The sequence below is a fragment of the Mirounga angustirostris genome, unplaced genomic scaffold, assembly GCF_029215605.1.
Source record: "Mirounga angustirostris isolate CCGP_5_RB_7025 unplaced genomic scaffold, mMirAng1.0.hap1 SCAF_2, whole genome shotgun sequence".
Lineage (NCBI taxonomy): Eukaryota > Metazoa > Chordata > Mammalia > Carnivora > Phocidae > Mirounga > Mirounga angustirostris.
Genome location: NW_026991710.1, coordinates 66,761,374 through 66,780,482, shown reverse-complemented (window position 1 = coordinate 66,780,482; position 19,109 = coordinate 66,761,374). Strand labels below are relative to the sequence as shown.

The window sequence follows — 19,109 nt, the reverse complement described above, 5'->3', positions numbered from 1 at the left end:
GAGTAACATATTTAAGACACTTGTATTAGAGTTCTCTAGATGTGTATATATAGAGAGAAAGAGTTTCTTTTAAGGAATTGGTTCATGTAACTATGGAGCCTGGCAAGTCCAAACTCTGCAGGGTAGACCAGCAAGCTAGAGATTGAGAAGAACCAACATTGTAATTCAAACGCTGCAGAATTCCCTCTTGTTTGGGAAAGGTCAGTCTTTTGTCTTATTCAGGTCTTCAACTGATTGGGTGAGGTCCATCTACATTTTGGAGAGCAATCTCCTTTACTCAAAGTCCACTGATAGGAATGTTAATCTAATCCAAAAACAACCACACAGAAACATCCAGAATAATGTTTGACAATATATCTGAGCATCATGGCCCAGCCAAGTTGACACACAAAATTAACCATCACAACACCCAAGGAAAGAAAATGTGAACTAAGAATTTTATATCTCCCAAAAATTGATTTTCAAGTATGAATGGCAAAGACAAAATGTTAACAACATTAAGAACTCAGAGAACAGTATGCCCATGAATCCTTCCTGAGGAATCCATGAATAGTGAGCTTCAGAAAACCAAAATAACCAGAGAAACATTAACATAAGAATTGGTAGAATTGAGCACTAGTAGCTTCTAACATTACAAAAGGAAAGACAACCTGACATGAGTTGCTTCCGGAAGGAACACCACACCACCAAAGGGATTAAATTTGAATATGATCAAACCCCTGGATCCAGCTGACCATTTACAGAAAACATAGAGCACAGAAGAAAACTGAACTGCCCCTTGAGTGTGCAATTAGCAAGAGCCAGAAAGTGGAAACTATAGGTTGCAGGACTCAATTTTTCAACAGATAAAGAAGAGATGAAAGAACAACCTACAGAGGAAAGAAATTAAATTCATAACAGATCTTTATATGCAAGATAAAACTAGTATTTAAGGACACACACTGGAGTGATAAAACTATAAAGAAATGCAATGAGGGGCGCCTGGGTGGCTCAGTAAGTTGAGCGTATGACTTGATTTCCACTCAGGTCATGATCTCAGGGTCATGAGATCAAGCCCCAAGTCTGGCTCTGTGCTGGGGACTTGTAGCCTACTTGGGATTCTCCCTCTGCATTCCTCTCTAGCTCTCTTTAAATAAATAAATAAATAAATAAATGCAATGAGTGATTATAATAAAAATTAGGATACTGATTACTTTTGAGGGTAAGGAGATAGTTGTGATTAGGATGTTTGTGAGCAGGACCATAATATGATGTTGGTAGGCCTGAGGTACTTTTGTCTTCCTGGTTTCTTATCACCATAAAAACTTTTTTAAGTTATGATTTATGACTGTATTGGTATAAAGGTGAATACATTCATATATTAATATTGTGTATTAAAACACTTTTTTTTTCTTAAAAAAATTAAGGCATTTTCATGAGCCCTTAAAATATATCAAAATATTTTAAAAGAAATTAAAATATTTTCTTGGCCCCTACAACGATTGTGGGTCTCAGCACCTTGCCTACTGGACCTAGTGAATATGTCAGCTTGTTTCTGTTTTTCTTTCTTTCTCTCTTTTTTTTTTTTAATGGAACGCTTCACAAATTTGCGTGTCATCCTTGCACAGGGGCCATGCTAATCTTCTCTGTTGTTCTAATTTCAGTATATGTGTTGCCGAAGTGAGCACACATCAGCCTTGTCTCTGAGGTGGCTGATAAAGTTCTATTTCTTGAACTGGTTCCTAGTTGCACGAGTATTTGCCTTGTTCACTAAGATATTTTAAAAATATAAATATATTATACAAAGTAGAAAAACTTATACACTAAAAATTGTAAAACATTAATGAAGGAAATTAAAGAAGATAAATGGAAAGACATCCTATGTGCTTGAATTGGAAGAATTAATGTTGTTAAGATGTCCATACTACCCAAAGTGATCTACAGATTAAATGCAATCCCTATTAAACCCAATGGCATTCTTTACAGAACTTTTTTTAAATCCTAAATTCAAATGACTCCAAATAGCCAAAGCAATCTTGAGCAAGAAGAGCAAAACTAGAGGCATCAAACTTCCTGATTTCAAGAAATATTGCAAAACTACAGCAATCCAAACAGTATGGTATTGGCATAAAAACAGACATATAACCATCTTAATTCATTCAGGCTGCTATAACAAAATATACCACAGACTGGGTGGCTTATAAACAACAGAGATTTATTGCCCACAATTTGAAGGTTGGGAAGTCCAAGATCAAGGCACTAGCATGGTCACTTTTTAGAGAACACCCTCTTCCTTTTTCATAGCCAGTGCCTTCTCACTGTGTCCCCACATGGTTGACGAGATAGAAATCTCTCTGGAGCTTCTTCTATAAAGCACTAATTTGTTCAGGAGGGCTCCACCATCATGACTTTAGCACCTTCCAAAACTGCTACTTCCTAATATTATCTTTGGGGGTTAGTATTTCAACATATAAAGTGGGAAGGTGGGACTTGGGGGAGGGATACAAACTGAAAATTCAGACCATAGCATAAGCCAACAGAACAGAATAGAAAGTCCAAAAATAAATCCATGCCCAGAAATAAATCTTTGATCTTCAACAAGAGTGCCAAAAATACACAATGAGGAAAGGATAGTCTCTTCAGTAAATGGTGCTGGGAAATCTAAATATCCATACAATAGAAGTATAAAATCAAAACCTTATCTCAGAATATATACAACAATCAACTTAAAATTCACTAAAGACAAATATAAGACTTGAGACAGTAAAACTACTAAAAGATAATATAAGGAAAAATCTTCTTGAGATTGGCCTGGGCAATGTTTTTTTCAGATATGACCCCAAAAGTGCAAGCCACAAAAACAAAATAGACAAATGGGATGGCATCAAACTAAAAAGCTTCTTCACAGCAAAGGCAATAATCAACAGTAAAAAGGCAACCTATGAAATGAAAGAAAATATTTGCAAACCATACATCTAATAAGGGGTTAATACTAAAAATATATAAGGAACTCAACCAATTCAATAGCAAATAAATAATCCAATTTTAAAATGGGCAAAAGATCAGCATGCCTGGGTGGCTCAGTCAGTTAAGCATCTGCCTTCAGCTCAGGTCATGATCTCAGGATCCTGGGATCGAGCCCCACATCGGGTTCCTTGCTCAGTGGGAAGTCTGCTTCTCCCTCTCCCACTCCCCCTGCTTGTGTTCCCTCTCTCGCTGTGTCTCTCTGTCAAATAAATAAATAAAATCTTTAAAAAAATTTTATTAAAAATGGGCAAAAGATCGAGACATTTCTCAAAAGAAGACATATAAAAAGGCAACAGATAAATGAAAAGGTGCTCAACATCATTAATCATTAAAGAAATGCAAATAAAAATGATGAGATATCACTTCATACCTGTTAGAATGGCTATTCTTATAAAGACAAATGATAATAAATGTTGGTGAGGATACGGAGAAAAAAGAATCCTTGTACATTATTGTTGGGAACATAAATTCATACAGTCATTATGGAAAACAGTATGGAGGTTCCTCAAAAAATTAAAAATAGAACTCCCTGTGATCCAACAATCCCACTTCTGGGTTATATCCAAAAAAAAAAAAAAAATGAAATCAGTATTAGGCAGAGATATCTGCACTCCCATGTTTACTGTGACATTATACACACACACACACACACACAATGGGGTAATTTCAGCCTTAAAAAAAGAAAGAAATGCTTTCATTTGCAACAATATGGATGGACCTTGAGGGTACTACACTAAGTAAAATAAGCCAGACAAAGAAAGACAAACACTGCATGATCTCACTTATATACAGAATCTAAAAGAGTCAGATTCATGGAAGCATAGAAAAGTGGTGGTTTCCAGGGTTTGGAGGAGTGAGGGAAATGGGAAGATACTGATCAAAGGGTATAAAGTTTCAGTTATGCAAGGTGAATAAGTTCTAGAGATCTAATGTACAGCATGGTGACTATACTTAACAACATTATGTTGTATACCTGAAATTTGGTGACAGTAAGTAAATCTTAAGTGTTCTCATGACAAACACAAAAAATTGTCAACAATATAAAGTGATGAATTTGTTCGTGGTGATCATTTAAAAATGTATACATATTGGGGCGCCAGGGTGGCTCAGTGGGTTAAGCGTCTGCCTTTGGCTCAGGTCATGATCCCAGGGTCCTGGGAATAAGTCCCACTTTGGGCTCCCTGCTCAGCCGGGTCTGCTTCTCCTTCCTCCTCTGCCCCTCCCCCCAGCTTGTGATGTCTCTCTCAAATAAATAAATAAAATGTTTTAAATATATATATATATCAAAACATCAAGTAATACACCTTAAATATATACAATGTTTGTCAATTACACTTCAATAAAGCTGAAAAGAAAAAGGAAAAAAAGATTACAGAGCCATAATTAGACTGAGAGATGACCTCTCAATGGAAACCCAGAGGCCACGGAGAGTACTTTCAAACTTCTGAAAAGAAATAACTCAAAATCTAGAGTTCTGCACACAGCAAAAATGACCTTCAAAAATTAAAAAGACATTTTCATGCAAATTAATCTATAGTAACAAAAAGATGATCAGTGGTTGGGGCAGCACAGGGAGAGAGAGGGATTACCAAGGGGCAGGAAGAAAGTTGGGGTTTGTGAATGTGTCCACTATTTTTACTGTGACAGTTTCACATCTGTATGTATATGACAAAACTTTCCAAACTGTACACTTCAAATATTTCCTGTTTATTGTATGTCAGCTGTATCTCAGTAAAGCTGTTTTTTTAATAAATAAATAAATAAATAAGACATTTTCAGACAAACAAAACTGAGGGACTGTATCACCAGCAGACTCACCCTAAATTAAATTCTAAGGCTTGTCACTACCCGTTTTTTTCAGATTTTTATGTAAATCTGTTGAAGAGGGGAAATAATGGTTAAATTGAAATCTAATAGGTAAAATTAATCTTGGTATCACTCTTTAATAAATTAATAACTGTATAGACATTCTTGCATGTGTTAAAACTTTAGTTTCCTACAAATTAACTTTTTGTAGTAAAAATAAATCCTACTTTGTGAAAATCCATTAATCTCATCATGTTCTTGTTCTTACAAATAAGGAAGCAGGGTTTCATATAGGGCAGCAAGAGGTTAAGTTAATCCTTTTTTGGAAGGGGAAAGGTGAGGTGAGGTAGTTTGTGTTGCTATGCTTTGATTCACAATCTTGGAATCTTTTGTTCAGAGCTACAATAACACATAAACATTCAAATAATCATCCTTCTTAGACTAAATTTTTGGTCTGGAATTATTATTTTGCTTGCCAATGATCTACATGGTAACCTATACTAGAAATCATACAGAGCATTTTATGTTTTCCCAATGAAGTACTAAAAATATTCATAGGCTCTGCTTGTTCTCGTTCATGGTTTCCACCATGCTCTATTGGCATTCTAAGTACCAGAGGGTATGACCTTGGAAATACCAAGGAAAAGGAAATAGGGGTACAAGAAGAAGGAAAAAATGAGAGCAAGGTTACAATTTATCAGGATTTATATAAAGCAGGGAGAAAGGCTGTTATTTTAATGTTTGTCACCAGGTTGCCTCTTTGGGGGGGAAAAAAAAAAGTCTTTATATAAGGAAATACTTTGAAAGCCTACTAACATGTAAAAAATAAGACCCCAAGATTAAGGATTGACTAGAGAAAGTGAAATGATCCTCTCGGCCAGAGAAAATTAGGCAGATCTGAGAAGGCAAGAAGAAGGGAGAAGGGAGGAGAAAGGGACAGAGATAAGGAAGCTGGGCAAACTGGCAGATGGCTGGCTGGAGCCTATCTAAGAAGCTGATTAACGAGGATATCTAAAGGACTTTAAAAAATAGATGTTAGTACTTAGTTTCATGCTGTTTGTGCCTCTGAGCTATAAACCCCCTCCAATGTTCTAAAACTTTTAATACATTCTGCTATAAACACAAATTCCCCATGAGAGTTATTTGAAAAAAAATCCATGAAAAGGGCCAGGTTCCATATTTGTCATTGGCAGAAAAAAGCTGTAGAAGATGTAATGTTCATGAAATTGAACGTTCAGAGAGGTCAGGAAGATAGTCAAAAGTGAGTTTGGAAATGTAAACTACAGGAATTTGTTGAAATCGTGACCAAGTGCTGAGCTTCTCACAGAGTATTAGGAAGTCTATATTTCATATAATCTCATAGACGAGGTGACTACAGTTGACATCTAGATCCCATGTCTCTTTTTTTAATCCCTTCTACCATCAAAAGCATTGAAAAAATATCTGAGAAACACAAGCTTAATTGAAGATAACAAAACTACCCTATAATGATCAAAATAGAGTGCTCTCATGAAGCAAATCAACATCCAGAAACCTTTAATAAATATCTTCCGGCTACCAACATTGCCTCCTTGCTTCAGCTTTGACTCCAATCTCCAACACTATGCTTCACACATAGTAGGGACCCTAGAAACTACTGCTGAACTAAATTAAATGTATGGGCTAAGAGCTTGTTCTTATTAAGATCTTCTCCTTAATACAGAGTATAACCTCATTAAAGTTCTCATTAGACAGTGGGTATTCATGCAAGCAGGCACGACTAAGGACTTTCAAGCATCATAGGGCATAAAAATACCATTTTAGAAATGACTTGTTTCTGGACTTTTTTTTTTAAAGAACTGTCATTGCAAGTTTGGGGGGAAAACACACCTGGTATCTGAAGAAACGTCCTCACTGGCACAGGGTTTGAATGCTTGTGAACATTCATGCATGTACACAGTGAGTAGAATTCCAGAAACGGTAAGTACTCCTTCTCACTAGATGACATATTGGATGCAAATCATATAGGTGAGATGATTGGAAAGGAAAGAGGCTGAGTGGATCATTGTATAACCGATATAGAAATAAACAAACAAAAATACTGAAGAAAATTTTAAAAGAGAAAAAAATAACAGAGAAAAGCTGTTTCAACCACTGCTAGAATAATTAAATTTGCAGGAAAAAAATCCGTGTTCTGCTCCCAAATACCTGTTCACTGAAACAGCTCTATTTATGAAAAAGTTGAATGAAAAATATACAAACTAATCAAGAATTTATTTCAAAAAGCAATTTCCTTATACAGCAAGAGAAAAAAAATTATGAGCTCACAGCTCTATAAAGAGGAAAGACCACGTTTGTTTAAAGGCCTTCGTTCAACTGAGCTACTCTGTAGAAAAGACAGAATTTATATCTGGAAGTGGAGAGAAAAGGTCAGTATTCAAGGAAGAAGGAAATGAGAAAGAGAGAATAAAGGTGGAGGGAGGGAGGGAAACGGAGCAGATGGTAAGAGGCCCTGTATTCTGCCGTGATTCCCTATCTCGTAACAGCTCCTCAAATATTTAGCTAATGCTGATGAAACTTACTAGGTCTCTGTTGAATGTCATCTTATTAGGGAGGGGAGGGAAAACCACTGATCTAGAGTGAACTTTGTGCTCCGGTTAAGAGTATTTTTTTCAAAAAGTTTTTTTCAATTCTCATAAAACACATATTAATGACTTAGGTAAGCTGGTTCAGGGAGCATCGGAGGAACTGGGTATCTATAGTCAAGTGAAAGAGAATGTCAGAATAAGATTGTTAGGTTCGGTACAAAACAAGTAGTGTCCTACAGGGTGATAAAAGCATAGCCCTAGGATAGAAATCATTCATATCTCTATTAGAAAAAAAATTCAAGGGCGCCTGGGTGGCTCAGTTGGTTAAGCGACTGCCTTCGGCTCAGGTCATGATCCTGGAGTCCCGGGATCAAGTCCCGCATCGGGCTCCCTGCTCAGCGAGGAGCCTGCTTCTCCCTCTGACTCTCCCCCCTCTCATGCACTCTCTCTCTCTCATTCTCTCTCTCAAATAAATAAATAAAATCTTTAAAAAAAGAAAAAAAGAAAAAAAATTCGGAAGCTAACATTAATTTCACAGTCTGGGCTCTGAATCATAGCAAATAGTAAACCCAAAAGATGTATTCCCCCTTTCAAGGGGGATGACAAAACTGTGGCCTGGAGGCTAGCCACCTGGTTTTTGGAACACAGCTACACCCATCGGTTTAAATATTTCCTAGGGCTGCTTTCAAGCTACAACAGCCAACTTGAACAGTTGTGATAGAAACTGTAATGGCCCTCCAGTCTAAAATATTTACTATCTGACCCTTTAAGGAAAAGTCTGCCTAGATGACTAAATAAATTACTAAGACGGTAAAAAATAATCCAATAGGACATTGAAAGGACATGCTGCCCACTCTGCCTTGCTTCCAAATTTTGAACAACTTTTCTTAACAAGAAAATTTAGGGGGGGTAAAGCATAACTTTTTGGTGCAAGTTTCAGACCACAAAACTATGAAGCTTAGAAATTAGCAAAAATGGGCGCCTGGGTGGCTCAGATGGTTAAGCGTCTGCCTTCGGCTCAGGTCATGATCCCAGAGTCCTGGGGTCGCGTCCCGTATCGGACTCCCTTCTCCTTGGGAGCCTGCTTCTCCCTCTGCCTCTCTCTCTGTCTCTCATGAATAAAAAAATAAAATCTTTAAAAAAAAATTAAAAAAAAAAAAAGAAATTAGCAAAAATCAGGGAAGAGCTTTGAACTTTCACAGACAATGGAATTAACTGGAGCCATAATCCAATTATACTTTTAAGGGGCAAGATTGCTGCAGATGGTCTCTAGGTAATATAGTAACTAATGGAGTCAGTACAGATTGTCTACACTTTCTCCTTCTCTTTATAAAAGACAGTGATAACTATTCATAGTAATAATCCTGGGATACAACACAATTCTGAAGTCTGGTAGTGTTTCATGAAAAGTTCTCTAATCTTGCTGAGCATAGTTCCAGCAATAGCGTGTTCTCTTAGCCTGAATCTTATGGTACAAACACTGTGTAATGCACAACCTGTAGCAATGATTTTCAAATTGCACTCTGTAGGGGAAGGAGAAAGCAGGAGAGAGAAGTCAGCAACAAAGATTCCCAACTAACTCTCTTATTTTAATCCCAGCATCTGCCTTTTACCAATTTAAAATAACAAGTTTCCTCTTCGAACTAAGGCCTATGTGGAGAGAAAAAAATTAAAAAAAAAAAAAAGTGCCCAAAGATGATACTTAGTTGTCAAGAATATTCAATGTAAAGAGAACAAACAGAAGTGAAACAGGATATTATAGCAGATACTACAGCCATTAAAAGGATGCCATTAAGAGTACTTTAACCATTATTAAAGTACTATGAACAACTTTATTCTCACAAATTTGACAACTTGAAAGAAATGGACCAATTCCTCAACTCACAAACTACCAAAAATCAGCCAATATGAAACAGGCAACCAGAATAGTCCTATAATCACTAAAAAGAACGTGGATTCAAAATTTTAAAACTCCTGAAAGAGAAATCTCTAAGTCACAATGTTTTCTCTTAGAATTTTGCCAAAAGTTTAAACAATCAACAACAATTTAACACAATCTCTTTTAGGAATGTGAAAAGGAGAGAATACCTCCCAACTCCTTTTATGAAACCAGTATTACCTTGATACCAAAACCAGATAAAAAAAAAAAAATAGTCCAAAAGGAAATATATAAACCAGTATTTGTCATGAACTTAAACACCAAAATCCTAAAAAAATATTAGTAAATTAAATCCAATAATATATCAAGGAACTAATACACTATGACCAAGTGGCATTTATCCCAGGTATGCGGTCTGGTTCACTATCCAAAAATCAATCCATGTAATTTACCATATTAACAGGCTAAAGAGGAAAAATCATAGGATCACATCTATTGACAGAAAAAGCATTTAACAAAATTCAACACTCATACATGATTTTTTAAAAACAAGCACACTAGGAATAGAGAGAAAATTTTTCTATTTCACACAGATTGAGTCATGTGTCTTGCCTCCAACATAAGCCATACCTGATGCTAAGCTCAGGGAACCAACTCTTATCCCATAACCTTTGCTCCTAAAGAGCATCTCCAAAAAGCTGCAGCCAACATCATACTTAATAGCAAAAGGCTAAATGCTTTTCCTCTAAGATTGGGAACAAGGCTTCCACTCTCACCAAAATATTCAATTTAAAATATTCATATTTAAAGTAGTGCTGGATGTTCTAGTCACTGCAATAAGGCAAGAAAAAGAAAGAAAAGGTATACAGATTGGAGAAAAAAAGAAATAAAACTCTGCTTGCAAATGACATAATTGCCTATGAAGAAAATCCCAACGAGTCTATAGAAATAACTCCTGGAACTAATAAATATGTTCAGTGAGGTCACAAGACACAAGATCAACACAGAGAAATTAATTCCATTTCTATATACTGACAACAAATAAGTGGAAACTCAACACCATTTACAATTGCTCCCAAGCAAATGAAATACATATAGATTTAACAAAATATGTGCAGAATCTGTAAAATGAAAATCATAAACTGCTAATGAAAGAAATCAAATAAGATCTCAATACTTGAAAAGATGAACTGTATCATGGATTGGAAGACTCAATGTACTAAAGATGTCCATCGTCTTTTAATTAATCTATAAATGTAATGCAATTCCTACAAAAATCTCAGCAAGCATTTTGTTGACATCAAGGAGCTTATGCTAAAATTTATATGGAAAGAGAAAGCTCCCAGAATAGACAAAACAATTTTTAAAAAGGAAAATAAATGGGGAGTGATCATTTTTCCCAATATTAAGGCTTACTATATGACTGCAATAGTCAAGACTGTATAGTATTGAGGGAGGAATAAACACAAAGATCAATGAAACAGAACTTTAGAACCCAGAAAAAATCCATGCAAATATGCCCAATTATTTTTTTAACAAAGGAGCAAAAGCAGTTCAATGAAGGAGAGATGATCTTTTCAACAAAGAGTGCTGGACCAGGTGAATATCCATTTTAAAAAAAAGAAAGAAAAGAGAGGAAGAAAGAAAAAAGAGAAACTTGACCTAAATCTCACACCTTATACAAAAATTAGTTTAAATAGGTCATACACTGACATGTAAAATATAAAACTATAAAACTCCCAGAAGGAATACATAGAAAATTTTGGAGACCTAGGACTAGACAAATGTTTAAAGAATTAATACCAATTTAATACAATCTCTTTTAGGAAAGTAAAAAAGAAAGAACAATTCCCAACTCATTTTATGAGGCCAGTATTACCCCGACACCAAAGCTAGATAAAAATGGTAGAAAAAAGAAATATATAAACCAATATTTGTCATGAACTTGGACACCAAAATCCTAACAAAATATTAGTAAATTAAATCCAACAATATAAGACCAAATTCATGATCCATAAAAGGAAATATGAATGAATTTGGCCTCATCGAAATGTAAAACTTTGCTTTGACAAAATCGATGCGAAAAAGACAAAAAGTCAAGCCTCAGACTGGAAGAAAATGTTTGCAAACCACATATTTGGTAGAGGACAGGTATCTAAAATATATAAAGAACTCACAGGTATCTAAAATATAAAGAACTCACTTTTACTTTGAACAGTAAAAAATTCAAGCAGTCCAATTAGAAAATGGGCAAAAGACATGAAGATACATTTTGATAAACAAGATATACAGATGGCAAATAAGCACACGAAAAGGTATTCAACATCAGTAGCAATCAGGGGAATGCAAATTAAAACCACAATAAGAGGGGCGCCTGGGTGGCTCAGTCGTTAAGCGTCTGCCTTTGGCTCAGTTCATGATCCCAGGATCCTGGGATTGAGCCCTACATCGGGCTCCCTGCTCGGCAGGAAGCCTGCTTCTCCCTCTCCCACTCCCCCTGCTTGTGTTCCTGCTCTCGCTATGTCTCTCTCTGTCAAATAAATAAATAAAATCTTTAAAATTAATTAATTAATTAATTAAAAACTAAAAAAAAAAGTAAAGAAAAACCACAATAAGATATCACCACACAACTATCAGAATATCTAAAACTAAAAATAGTGATGACACCAAAATGCATCCAATCCAGAAACCTAACGTGACACATATTGCCGTTTATCACTTAAATATACTGTTTTCCTTATAGTTTATTTAACTCCAGGCTCAATTTTTTTTTTAATCTCTATGTGGGATAGAGGCATCTTAATAATAAATTTGTAATGTGTCTTTGGCCACTGTTCATACTGAAAGTAGGTAGAATATAGTAGTTTTAAGCAGAGCTCTACACCTGTACAACCAGGGTCCAGATCTGGACTGTACTCCTTACTCCCTGTGCGATATGGAGAGAGTTGTTTCAGTTCTTTTATGCCTCAGTTCTCCACCTGTAAAATCAGTATAACGATAGCTTCAACCTCAAAATGCGGTACGATTAGATGGGTTAAGGCATGTAAAAAGCTTTGAACAGTGCCTGGCACACTGTAAGTATTAAATGAAAGTGAACTCTATTACTTATGTCCTTATTAACCTTGCCACAATGAGAATTTGCTCTCGCTCCATATCTTTTATCCCATGACAAGTGCAAAATAATGGGCCACCATAAATTTGGAGGCATAAATAAAATCTCTCATATGATTTTCACACTGAAAATCCCTCGTCTTCTATATAGTATTTCATAAAATGGCTCAGGGTAAACAATAACTGTCAAGATTCCCAACAGGGGGCGCCTGGGTGGCTCAGTTGGTTAAGCGACTGCCCTCGGCTCAGGTCATGATCCTGGAGTCCCTGGATCGAGTCCCGCATCGGGCTCCCTGCTCGGCAGGGGGTCTGCTTCCCCCTCTGCCCTCTTCCCTCTCGTGCTCTCTGTCTCTCATTCTCTCTCTCTCAAATAAATAAATAAAATCTTTAAAAAAAAAAAAAAAAAAAGATTCCCAACAGAACCAGAAGTGGGAAACACTGGGAAAACTCTAGCAAAGAAAATTGCCTATGAAATTGGCCTGATTCCTGCTTCTACAGGTTTTGGATAAGGCACTGGACTTCGGGACAGTTATTGGATCTAAATCTCATCTCTTTGGATTTTGTATTTAAAGAAATGATATGATTTTTATAAAAGGACAATTGCAACCTGGAATGGATATTTTCCTTCTGCAAAAAACTTAATAGTACCTTCCTCTCCCACCTGATGTCACCTGATTAAAGCACTCACCATGTCTTTTCCCAGTCAGAGCAATCAGTGAGCATGCAAATATAATTCCTTTAGGAGTGGAGGTGGGGGTAAGATAGCAGAGTATGACTAGGTAGAACATGTTAGCATTATTAGGAAAAAAAGTCTGCATCTCTTCCTCTTCCTTTAATCCATTTATTAATTCATTCACAAGTCTTTTAAAAGTTCCTCTATGTGGCAGGCACTCCTCTGGGTGCTGAGAACACAACAAAGAGTAAGTGAAGAGAAGATCCCTGTGCTCATATAGCTCACAGCCTCGTGGGGAAAGCAGACAACATAAAATTACACTGTTGTATGATGCCATCCACGAACAGGAATAGCCGGATGATAAAGAAGCACATAGGAGAAGCACCTTAGTACGTCTGTAGGATCAGAGCATGCCTTCTGACAACAGTGGCATCTACACTAAAACTTAGGGTAGAAGTGAGGTGCCCAGTTAGAGCATTTTTTTAATTAGGGAGACTCCCACTTTTTAAAAATCAGAACATGCTGAAATACTCATAGAAAGGAGCTAGTGGAGAAAGACAGGTTAAAACCTCAAAGAAAAAGGAGAAAACCAATAGATTAAGTACCCCCAAAGCAGAGGTAGAGGTAAGATGCAGAGAACATGCAGAGATTTGCCCCAGAAGGGAGAGGCGGGAGAGTTTAAAAGATCTGGGTGAGGAGTGATTGAGAGCAGCCTGGAGGAACCACAAGGATTTCTCAGCAGCAGGGAACACAACTGGGGTTGGAGACCATGAAGAACTGAAATGAAATGGCTTCTCCTTTGTTGTGCCCCTGTGAGAAGCAAGGAGAACTTGGATGCTATCTGCATCTGGAATAAGGTGTTCTTTGAAAACACATTCAGGAAGCCAACCTGAAAAGGCTACATGTACGATTCCAATTATATGAGTTCTGGAAAAGGCAAAACTATGGAGATAGTGAAAAGATCAGTGGTTGGCAGGAGGTGGGGGGAAGGGATGAATAGGTGGCATACAAAAGATTTTCAGGGCAATAAAATTACTCAGCATGATACTATAATGATGGATTACACATTTGTCCAGACTCACAGAATATGCAACACCAAGAGTGAACCCTTAAGGTAAAGGATGGACTTTGGGTGATTGTGATGTGTCAATGTAGGTTCATCAATTATAACAAATGTACCACTCTGGTGGGGGATGTTGATAATGGGAGAGGTTGTGCATATGTGGGAGTAGGAGTATATGGGAAACCTCTGTGCCCAATTTTGTTATAAACCTAGAACTACTCTAAAACAAGAATATGGGGGGGAGGGGGCACCTGGTTGGCTCAGTCAGTTAAGTGTCTGACTCTTGGTTTTGGCTCAGGTCATGATCTCAGTGATTGAGCCCTGCATCAGCTCCATGCTCAGCGTGGAGTCTGCTTGAGAGTTTCTCTCTCTCTCTCTGTCTGTCCCTCCCCCGGCTCGCGCTCTTGCACTCTCTCTCAAATAAATAAATTTAAAAATCTTTGAAAAAATGTTTTAAAAAATAAAATAAAAATAAAAAAGAATATTTTAAAAAAACAAAAATCTTTCAGGGCTCTGTACCAATGCATAAATAATGAGAAATTCAGAAAAAGAACCTCAATACATCCCGATGCTTCTTTTAAAGAAAGAAAGCACTAATAAATCATCTGACTTAAAAAGCACTAAACAGAACTATAAATGCAATGCATACAAGGCATCTCATTTCTGGGTTGAGATCCAGAGAGAGGTTCCCTCTGCCACATAACACATCAGGAGAGGAACCTGAACACACATCCTGTTGTCTCCTGACTTCCAGTCTGTGATGCTCCCATACTTTTTATTTTTTCCATTAGATACTTCATTAGATACTTTCCATTAGATACTTTTATGTTCTACTACCAACATCAAAGCAACATTATAAGATGTTTCAATTTAGTCAGTCAACAAGTTGCCAGCCCAGCCCAGACCAGCCCAGCCCAATTTATGTGCGGAACTGATGGTTGGTTTTGGTGTCATGCAGACTCAGCCTAAGTGCTGTCCATTAGGGGCTCCTACACAATCCCTAGAGATTAAAGCACAGGCATCATTTGTCTCTCCAAATCCTAGCTGCTGGCATCACTGGATAAAGAAGGAGTGAGAAGGGGTTAGGGAATTCTCAAGTCAGATCAAGCAAGAATTTCTGGAAAGTGAAAGGCTGATAAGTTGTTCTCAGATCCACAGACAGGGCTGCCTTCCCAAGCCTGGAGAAGCAACACCTCAACATTGAGATGCCCATGTTCTAAGTCACTGAAGCCAGCCCATGCCTCTTCTTCTTCCCCTTTATTTCAGACTTTCCAGGACAGATCAATAGGAGGACAAAGCAAGAGGTGCTCCTCCATCATACATCCTAAAGATAAGGCATCTTGAATGAAAGCTTCTATTTCCTATCTAGTTTCTAAGCAAAGGGTTAGTGCTAGCACCCCCCACCCCCAAAAAATGCGGTCACAAGATTTAGCTCTAGCCCTTCACACATACTTCCATTTCCCCACTACATCAGCCACCCCACTCTGGACCTCCACCTTCTAATGCTCCCCTGAAATACTCTCATCCTTTCCTTCCTCTCCCAAAGCACATCCAAATCAAAGCTTTCCCTCTCTTCGTGTATGATATCCAAGCCAAGCATTAAGCAAGGACAATATGTAATTAATACACTATTTCATGTGCACTGTTATATATCTTATCTGCAGTTCTGCACAATAGCTCTGTGTACAATTTTGGAGCTCGACAGTCCTGGGTCCAAGTCCTGGCCCTATCACCTGCTAGTGTTGCAACCATGGGCAAGCGACTCCATTTCCTCATTGGTAAAAGGGAGGTAGATACAAGGATATCTGCCTCATCTCATCACAGCCTGCACAACCAGCAGAAAGAAGGAAAACAAGAATTACTGTGGCAAGGGAAGAAATTTTCACATAAGAATTTTATCTCCTGCTTTTAAGAAAAAAGAAAGCAGACCCTTCACTGCCCCAGCAACAACGTACTAACTGCTGCTCGCAGCCAATGGAAAACTACCACTGCCTCAAACTCTTGTTCTTCTTCAACGAACTTTTGTTCAAAACAATCCTCCTCAGTTTCCTTCTCAAATGTAATAAAAGCTGACCTTCATCCAAAGTGTGTGTGTGCGTGTGTGTGTATCTGCTTCATATGGGTGTTATGAGAATTAAATGAATATGCATAAGTGCCGAGATGAGAGCCAGGAACATGAGAAACCTCAGTAAGTGGTAACTGTTGTTATTTCTGATTTTTACTACATACCTGTGATGCAAACAGGGTTTTTAATCACCATTCTAGAGCAGTCATGTGACTTGCTTGCCCAAGGTCACAAAGGAAAGCTTGTATCCTTTTTTTTCACCAGAGCCCTCTAACAATATCCCTTTAATCTTCCTCCATCATTTAAAAATAATAATAATTACAATAATAATAATGATAGCTAATACTGTGCTATATGAGGAAATTGAGGCACAGAGCGTCAATGGTACCAGCTAATAAGTGGCATAGCCAAGAACCAAACCCAATTAACCTGGGACTAGAGTCCAGGCTCTTAATTACCACACTATTAAAGAGGCACCATTTCATTCATTCATTCCATACACAATTCCAAACCTGTGCTAGGCTTGGAAACTACAGGATGTACAAAATAGTCCTTGACATACAGTAGCCTGCAATCTAGTAAAGACAAATTACCATACAATCTGATAAATGTTGTTTTAGTGGCATGAGTAAGGTACTTCAGAATCACAGAGCAACTAATGGTGTCTGGCCCAATCAAGGAAGGCTTCATACAGGAGGTGCCCTTTAAGGGAAGGGTGAAGATGGAGCAAGGCAGGACATTCCAGGCAAAGGAAATGCCATTTGTAAAGGCTTGGAAATTCAAATGTGCAGATGCACTGGGCCCAGTGAGAAGTTCAGTGTGGATGGATTAAAAGTGCATGGAGAGACAGCTGGAAAGATGGATAGGAATTGCACTGGAGAGGTCCCAACATACTAAACTAAGAAGTCTGAATTTTATCCTTGGAACAGGAGAGAGGAAAAACAGGTTTTTAAACAGCTGTGTGGAATACTGTGACTTGATCATTTTTAGAATAACCCTGGAACATGATTGGCTGGACTAGGAACACACTGGCAGGACGTCCAATTAATAAATGGTTGAAATGGTATAAGAAAGATATTTCCAAGTATGGTTGACCATCAGAATGACCCAGAAAAGTGTTTTTAAAATAAATGAGTCAAAATCAACAAAGGTAAACTTGGGGAATCTGTGTATGTATGGGGGGAGGGAGGGAATGTGTCTATGTGTGTGTTTTACTCTCCAACTGATTCTGAAGGTAAGCCAGATTTGGGAAACTCTGATCTTTAAAGAGGCCCAGTAAGAGTCCAAACAAAATAGTAGCGGGGAAGATAAAAAGAGGCTAGATTAAAGATATAATTCTATATTATAGAATTTTCAGGATTTTTGTGGGAGTGTAGTTGATGCAGGATCCTCTTATGAGTCCCAGGAGATATAGGGGAGCTTCCTCTCAGGACCTAAAGTAAGATAAGAGGAGCCAGTCAACCAGCATGATATTCCTAAGCTATTACCGAGACTCTAATAGCATATAATTAAAAATTACATCTATGTATTAGAGGAAACCTTGCCTGGCCCTACCTAACACTACTTCACTCACCCTTCCATCCTTTTTCCTGCTCTCTGCTTTAATTCCAAATCAGTGTCCCTACTAAGACCCAAATCTTGTCACTGAAATATCACCATGGCTCTTAAAACTTTTTTTTCAAGCCTGTTGATTAAAAAAAAATCCAAGCTGGAATGAATGTATTCCCCCGCAGTAAATTAGCTACTAACTTTTCCCTGACCTATTTTTCCTATCACAGTCTCATTTGATTATTCCAAGCAGACAAGTCTATTTTCCTCTTTTGGCAAGCAGATGAGGAAGGTGGGATGGAAGTTATATTACGAAAAAAGTAAGTGCACGGTAGTGCATACTTGAAAGCCTTTCTGCGATAAAAGGACGGAACTTAGCCGGGGAAAGTCACAGTGTCAAGCTTAAATGCTTTCTCTACCGGTGTGCTTTAGTGGGGGAAACACATAACCTGGAAAGCTAGCTCGGGCAATTATATTACCGACAGGGAGTTTTATGAGACAATATCAGAGGGGAAGTGCAATGAGGCTATGTCAAACCATAGACTGAACAAAAAAAAAAAAAAATGGGATCGTAGAAACAGGGACAAATAAAGTTGGCAATGAAGAGGGCATTAGTTTAATTGCTTAACCTTTCCTTTCGACTGCATCTGTAAGTGGAGCAAAATGTCGCCTCCAGTCCTTCAGTCTCCTGAAGGCACCTGGTGCTTAGCGGGAAAACAAGGACCCTGGAGGCACCAGCAGGCAGAAGAGGGAGCTGACGGCCCACGGAGAAGTCAGGACTAGTCAGTAATGGGTGAGATAAAGCGTATAACCCCTCAAGTGATGTATTTCAGCCTTCCACCAAGTCCGAAATGGCAGGTGGCAAAGCTTTGACCCCAAAAGAAAACAATCTGCACTGTCTGCACTGATGGGAGAATTCATGGAAGAACGGTTACTTTTGCTTCATGCTTTGTAGGCACCATTAGAGATCGCTGGGAATAGACGTATGGGAAAGGGAAGCTGTCTTTGCTGGGCAGCTCTGTGCATGGAGCCTTGGGGACCTAAAGGCTGTGAATTCTAATTCTGACTCTGCTGCTGATTTTCCATGGGACTTTGAAAGGATGCACTTCATATCTTAGAGCTTCAATTTTCTTCCCAGAGGTGGGCCTGAACCTTATCAATAAATGATTATGAAGCATGCATTTCATTCACACCCCCAGAACAACCGTAGCACATGGGTTATTCCCAAGAGTAGCAAATTAAAATGTTTCTAAGCTCAAGTTAGCTAGAAAAACCAAAATATTAACATGATGGTAAATACATGTTTTACTTAAATCTAATCTTAAAAGAGTGGCATTTTCCTAAAAATCATCAAGTGCTAAATGAAATAAAATATCAAAGCTCTTTGAAGA

The 19,109-nt window shown here is 37.8% G+C and overlaps 1 non-coding gene across 1 annotated transcript; it reads right to left on the bottom strand.

Moving 5' to 3' along the window:
• Nucleotides 1-1,562: 1,562 nt before the first annotated feature.
• On the bottom strand, nt 1,563-1,667 carry LOC123849108 (U6 spliceosomal RNA). Its single transcript, XR_006791948.1, has one exon. It is a non-coding gene; the product is annotated as a U6 spliceosomal RNA (small nuclear RNA).
• Nucleotides 1,668-19,109: the final 17,442 nt, after the last annotated feature.